Here is a 7,305-nt window from a genome sequence, read left to right as displayed (position 1 = left end):
AAAAACATAGTCACGAAACAGAGTAAAAACAGAGTACTGAAGTTTGGTCGAACCGTATTCAAGTTCGACCGAACCCAAATTTTTGAGTTCCTGACAAGGTCGGGTCCGACCGAACATTCCTTGAGTTCGCCCAAACTAGAAACGGGTTCGCCCGAACCTCCATTAACGTTCGTCCGAACCTTTTCAGCTCTCAATATTGTACGGAGTTAATGAGGTCACGTGGTTGCGCTCGTGGTTGAGGTTATTCCTTATGCTCGATCCGCCGCCGTACATGGTTGAATCAAAGGTTCCGATTTCGTGAGAAAGGATTTGAATTCGATTGTGGTTGATGATTGACCGAGGATGAACGATCGAAGACCGTTGATGAGGACGATGAGGGATGATCGGTGATGATCAATGGTTTGATGATGGATTGATGATGAAGATCGACGGTGATGCATAGCGCAGCAGGGGAGAGGAGCAAAGATCGACGGTGATGGATGATGATGGACGGCGCAGCTAAGAAGGGGACGAAAGAAAAGGAACACGGGGAAGGAAGATGGGGAGCTGATTGTTTTTTGATTTGTGGAGTTTTATTCTTTTTATTACTTCCTTTTATATCTTTCTTTTTCCTTTTATCTTTTTTTTATCTTTTTTCCTTTTTCTCTCTTATCTTTTAATTCATTTTCTTTCTTTTCTTTTGTTTTAATTTCTTTTTCTTTTCTCTCTTTATTTTCTTTATTAGCCTTTAGTATAAATAGTGTTAGCTCTTTTAATTTTGGGGGAACCAACTTGATTACCATGTACATATTTAGTTTTAGTTCCTCTTTTTCTAGGGTTTTAGAGAAGGTTAGCCTCAACAATTAGTTTATGGAGAGAAAATTAGGGAAATCGATTATGAAATTGGGGATTTTGATAATCAAGGGTGACAATTTGGTTTGAAGATTCAATCAACAATCAATGAGAATTTCTTAATCTCTCTCCTCATTTATTTCTTTATTTATTGTTTCATTTATTGCTTTTCACTAGAGGAAAAATTGCCATGTGCTTCCCTTCAAGTGCGGCTCATTTGATAAATTGGCAGCACTTGAGAGAACAAAAAAAAAAAAAAGTATTTTCACAAAAGCGGGCTCATTTTAGAAAATTGGCAGCACTTGAGTTCAAGTGCGGGCTATTTTATGAAAGAGCCGCACAAAATAATGAAATATTTCCAAATCAAGTACTGCCAATTTTATGAAAGAGCCGCACAAAATAATGAAATATTTCAAAAAAAATTCATTTCCCCTTCTTTCTCCTTCCTCTCCTCTAGTTCAACCTAACTCATCTCTGGTTCTCTCTCTTCCCATCTCTGGTTTCTCTCCTTCACCTCTCTGGTTCTTCTCTGGGCGCGAATTTAAAACTTCCTGCACACACCGCACTGTTGTTCCCCCACCGCCGCATCGCCGCAGATGTTCCCCCACCGCTCACCGATGTTGTTCCCCCACTGTTGCGTCTCTGCTGTTCCACACCGCCGCGTCGCTCCTCCTTGTACCTTAGGAGCTCAGGAACAATACTGCTTCCACTATGAAACCTAATGATTCTCTTCTTAGATTCGGCTCCAGTAATGCTGAGGTAATATTGTAATTAATGTCCATGTGATTTCAATTTTTCTTTCTTTGTTTGTGTATTATTATAGGGTTCTTATTGATTAAAGGGTGTGGTGTATCAAAATGATTGGGGTTTGTTTGTTGTTGTGATTATTAGATTTTGATGTTTCCCTGAACCTAATTTTTCTGTTTTCTATCATATTGGTTAGAGACACATAATTGTTTCTTATTTATTTTTTATAATTTGAATGATGGATTGTGGATATTCTAGAGAAGTGGTGATACTCAGTATAACTTTCAAATATAGTAGTAAAATTAGGTAAGATAAAATAGAATAGGAAGCTTGTATAAGTTGTAGATGCAAGAGTATTTCAAATTCAATGACAGCAGTAGCATGTCTGTACACCAGGAAAGCACAAACTGAAAACTCGATAAACCTGCCATCTCTTCTACCTTTTTAAAGCTAATTCTGTAAGTATTTAAAACTTTGTTCAGTATCTCTGTTCAGTCTTCACACAGCTCCACAAACTAAGGATGTCCTGATCCCAAGATTTACTTCTTCAATATTCAGTTTGAGTCTAGTCCTACTGGTTTGCCAAACCAGTAAATCATTAGAATCTATCTAAGAATACTCTGGAATAATAGGTTTAGATTAAAATATGTTCAGCTGGAATGATGTAGGATTTTGGCCGTTAGAATTGCATTGTGAGCAGAACATCAATATCAACAGCTGAATTGCATTGTGAGCAGAACATCGATAACTAAAAGAGGCTTACAATAGTTTGATTAATCTGTGCTAGATGTTATAACTATTCCTCTTCTATTTCTAGATTTAGTATTTTGTTTGTTTTTGTCTTATGTTTGATTCCTGTGTACATATCTAGTGGAAATATTCGTAGATATTAAAGCATCAAATGATTATGTACTTTTAAGTTCTAAATTGGCTGTTGATGATCTTTATTTACTACGAAATTACAGGTTATCTAAGTTTTGGATGTTCAACACCCTTCCTTTCCTTGGGTTCATCTTACATGTATACTTCCTTGGCTGTTTGAAAGGCCACTGCCATATCCGTGGGTGAAGAGATCTCCACTCTTGGACTTCCCTCTGGCATTTGTCCTCTTGTTTTTGTCTTTACTGGAGCAGGAAATGGTAAAACTATACTCTGCCTTTGTAACCAGTTAAATAATTTATTGTTTCTTAGTGGACTATATCGCGTCTCTTATTCTGTTTATCTCTTATCACACTCCTTTCCTTCAGTCTGCTTCTAGGGAGTTTCGGATCAAGGAGTGGATTAGGCTTTGGCTTTACATGAGACATAATTTTCTCTATTATCATGATTTCTATTACTGGTAGACTAATTATTTTCTATTGATTTCTGTTACAGTTTCGCAAGGTGCACAAGTGATTTTCAAGCTTCTTCCTCATACTTTTGTGGATCCTAGCAGACTCCCGGAGTTGTTTGAAATAGTAATACAATCTTTATGACCCTCTTTTCATTATGTTTTGTTGTGCTTAGTTAAGCTGTTGTGTCTGATCTTGCTTGAGTATATAGAAACAAATGAAGCACTTCATGAATGTCCAGTACATTTAAAGAACTAAGGTGTAGTTTTAAGGCTTATATCCATCCATGGTGGAAATAATCATTTCATGAGAGTAGTAGTTCTACTTAACTTTTAGTATATACAAAACTTCACGTGGCATCAAGCGCGAAATAGGCACTCTGTCCCAACCTATCATTTTAGGCATATATACAAAACTTCAGGAATTACTTGTCACATTGTCCCAACCTATCATTTTTAATTGCCTGGCATGATTTTCTTAAGAATCCTTTGTATTAATTGCATCATTTTAAAGTAATTATTAAATTTTCATCTTTTGATCACATCTCTTTGTGGAGTGAGGATAGTTAAAAGGTCGTATTACTCTTTTAACAAGTCTGAGGGTATCTTTATGTCTTCTTGAGATGTCGATGCTATTCTAAAATTCTGCTTTGCTAAGATTTTGGTAGTAAACAGTTATTTGTAAGGGAAATCAAAGAACTCGTATAATTTTATGCCGTGCCCGTGTTTGGTAATCTAAGGACTCCCCTTTCTCTTTTGTGTACTCTCTGTGGGTGTTAATCTAGTAAAAAAATATGTTGAAAAAATATACTTCAATATCCGGATACCATTAAGAGTGACAAAAAATCAGTTGGGGGATTTCTGCCAAATTCTTTTTTGTTGATCAGACATGATTATAATAATATGATTCTTAGAATAAATTGGCTGTCCAGACTTTAAAATACTTATTTAAGTTCATTAGTTGAAAGTTGGGACCGAAATTAGTCATTTTAGTCAAAATGTGACCGATAATGATCTAACGAAGCTTAAATGTGCATAACTTCACCAAAATGGGTGAGAATGAGTCTTTGAAACATAAAACTAAGTGTAATAAACATGAAAAGACGTTAAAATACTCATTTAAGTTTACTAGTTGAAAGTTGGGACCGAAATAGTCATTTTAGTCAAAATGTGACCGTAATGAACTAACGAGGCTTAAATGTGCATAACTTCACCAAAATGGGTGAGAATGAGTCTTTGAAACATAAAAATAAGTGTAATAAACATAAAAGACTTTAAAATACTCATTTAAGTTCATTAGTTGGAAGTTGGGGCCGAAATAAGCCATTTTAGTCAAAATGTGACCGATAATGAACTAACGAGGCTTAAATGTGCATAACATCACCAAAATGGGTGAGAATGAGTCTTTGAAACGTAAAAATAAGTGTATCAAACATGGAAAGACTTTAAAATACTCATTTAAGTTCATTAGTTGAAAGTTGGGACCAAAATTAGCCATTTTAGTCAAAATGTGACCGATAATAAATAACGAAGCTTAAATGTGCATAACTTCACCAAAATGGGTGAGAATGAGTCTTTGAAACATAAAACTAAGTTTAATAAACATGGAAACACTTTAAAATACTCATTTAAGTTCATTAGTTGAAAGTCGGGACCGAAATTAGCCATTTTAGTCAAAATGTGACCGATAATGAACTAACGAGGCTTAAATGTGCATAACTTCACCAAAATGGGTGAGAATGAATCTTTGAGACATAAAAATAAGTGTATCAAACATGGAAAAACTTTAAATTACTCATTTAAGTTCATTTGTTGAAAGTTGGGACCGAAAATAACCATTTTAGTGAAAATGTGACTGATAATGAACTAACGAAGCTTAAATGTGCATAACTTCACCAAAATGGGTGAGAATGAGTCTTTGAAACATAAAACTATGTTCAATAAACACCGAAAGACTTTAAAATACTCATTTAAGTTAATTAGTTAAAAGTTGCGACCGAAATTAGCCATTTTAGTCAAAATGTGACCGATAATGAACTAACGAGGCTTAAATGTGCATAACTTCACCAAAAAGGGTGAGAATGAGTCTTTGAAACATAAAACTAAGTGTATCAAACATGTAAGGACTTTAAATAACTCATATAAGTTCATTAGTTGAAAGTTGTGACCGAAATTAGCCATTTTAGTCAAAATGTGGCCGATAATGATCAAATGAGTCTTAAATGTGCATAACTTCACCAAAATGGGTTAGAATTAGTATTTGAAATATATAACTATGTGTATCAAACTTGGAAAAACTTTAAAATACTCATATAAGTTCATTAGTTGAAAGTTGGGACCGAAATTAGCCATTTTAGTCAAAATGTGACCGATAATGAACTAACGAGGCTTAAATGTGCATAATTTCACCAAAATGGGTGAGAATGAGTCTTTGAAACATAAAACTAAGTTTATCAAACATGGAAAACTTTAAAATACTCATATAAGTTCATTAGTTGAAAGTTGGCACCGAAATTAGCCATTTTAGTCAAAATGTGGCCGGTAATGATCAAATGAGTCTTAAATTTGCATAACTTCAACAAAATGGGTGAGAATTAGTATTTGAAACATAAAAATAAGTGTATTAAACATGGAAAGACTTTAAAATACTCATTTAAGTTCATTAGTTGAAAGTTGGGATCGAAATTAGCCATTTTAGTCAAAATGTGACCGATAATGAACTAACGAGGCTTATATGTGCATAGCTTCACCAAAATGGATGAGAATGAGTCTTTGAAACATAAAACTAAGTTAATTAAACATGTAAGGACTTTAAAATACTCATTTAATTTCATTAGTTGAAAGTTAGGACCGGAATTAACCATTTTAGTCAAAATGTGACCGATAATGAACTAACCATACTTAAATGTGCATAATTTCACCAAATGGGTGAGAGTGAGTATTTGAAACATAAAATTAAGTGTATTAAACATGGAAATACTTTAAGATACTCATTTAAGTTCATTAGATTAAAGTTGGGACCGAAATTAGCCATTTTAGTCAAAATGTGACCGATAATGAACTAACGAGGCTTAAATGTGCATAACTTCACCAAAATTTGTGAGAATTAGTATTTTAAATATAAAACTAAGTGTATAAAAAATGTAATGACTTTAAAATACTCATTTAAGTTCATTAGTTGAAAGTTGGGATCAAAATTAGCCATTTTAGTCAAAATGTGATCGATAATGAACTAACGAAGCTTAAATGTGCATAAATTCACCAAAATGGGTGAGAATGAGTCTTTGAAACATAAAAATAAGTTTAATAAACATGTAAACATTTTAAAATACTCATTTAAGTTCATTAGTTGAAAGTTGGGATCGAAATTAGCCATTTTAGTCAAAATGTGACCGATAATGAACTAACTTGTGCATAACTTCACCAAAATGGGTGAGAATGAGTCTTTGAAACTTAAAAATAAGTTTATTAAACATGGAAGGGCTTTAAAATATTGATTTAAGTTCATTAGATGAAAGTTGGGACCGAAATTAACCAATTTTATTATTATACGGTTCATTATTTATTTGTTATGAACAAATTAAGTCTTAATTTATTGTACGATTCAATATTTATAATATAACTAAAGTGTATATATATTTTTTGATGGTCGATCTTTTTAAGGTATTCAATAATCCGAGGAAGCGGCCTTTCAACTTTGAGGAGATAGATGAAGTTCGAGAAATGTTGGCAAACTTCATTACCAGAGATTTTCTTTGATATTTTCTTGTACTAAATCTTAAATTATGGATTCTAGCTAGTTTTTCATATGATTGTAATGTAATCGACTTTTATATTTACAATTATATACTATTTAATTTAATTATCTATATAATTGGATACTTTTTATATGACGTATGGAGGTTAATCAGTGGCGTGGTCCAATTGTAATATGTAGCAGGGAAATCGGTTATACAACAAATCTAGATCAAGTGCGGCTCATTTATAGGCCAAGTGCGGCTCATTTTTATGCTTGTGCTGCCCATTTCTATGTCAAGTGCGGGCTCATTTTTAAATTTGGCAGCACCAAATATCTCAAGTGCGGGCTCATTTTCAATATTGGCAGCACCAAATATGTTAAGTGCGGGCTCATTTTCAAAATTAGCAGCACAAAATATGTCAAGTGCGGGCTCATTTTCCAAATTGGCAGCACTTGAAACATCAAGTGCTGCCAATATTTTGGCAGCATTTGAGAAACATCAAGTGCGGGCAGGCCATGTGATGCACATGTAAAAGCCCGCACTAAACCCCTTAAAATGAGCCCGCACTTGAGGTTTTTTCCTCTAGTGTTTGTTAGTTTAATTGTTTTGTTTAGTTTAATGATTCATGTTTAGATTAATTGTTGTTCTTGTTTAGTA

The 7,305-nt window shown here is 33.7% G+C and overlaps 1 long non-coding RNA gene across 1 annotated transcript; it reads left to right on the top strand.

Moving 5' to 3' along the window:
- Positions 1–552: 552 nt before the first annotated feature.
- Positions 553–6,801, top strand: LOC130470468 (uncharacterized). The gene is made up of 4 exons (XR_008930881.1): positions 553–1,590; positions 2,544–2,717; positions 2,953–3,035; positions 6,572–6,801. It is a non-coding gene; the product is annotated as an uncharacterized lncRNA (long non-coding RNA).
- The last annotated feature ends 504 nt before the right edge of the window (positions 6,802–7,305 follow it).

The sequence above is a fragment of the Spinacia oleracea genome, chromosome 3 (genome assembly GCF_020520425.1).
Source record: "Spinacia oleracea cultivar Varoflay chromosome 3, BTI_SOV_V1, whole genome shotgun sequence".
In the NCBI taxonomy this organism is placed as follows: Eukaryota; Viridiplantae; Streptophyta; class Magnoliopsida; order Caryophyllales; family Amaranthaceae; genus Spinacia; species Spinacia oleracea.
This window is presented reverse-complemented; position numbering and strand designations above follow the sequence as displayed.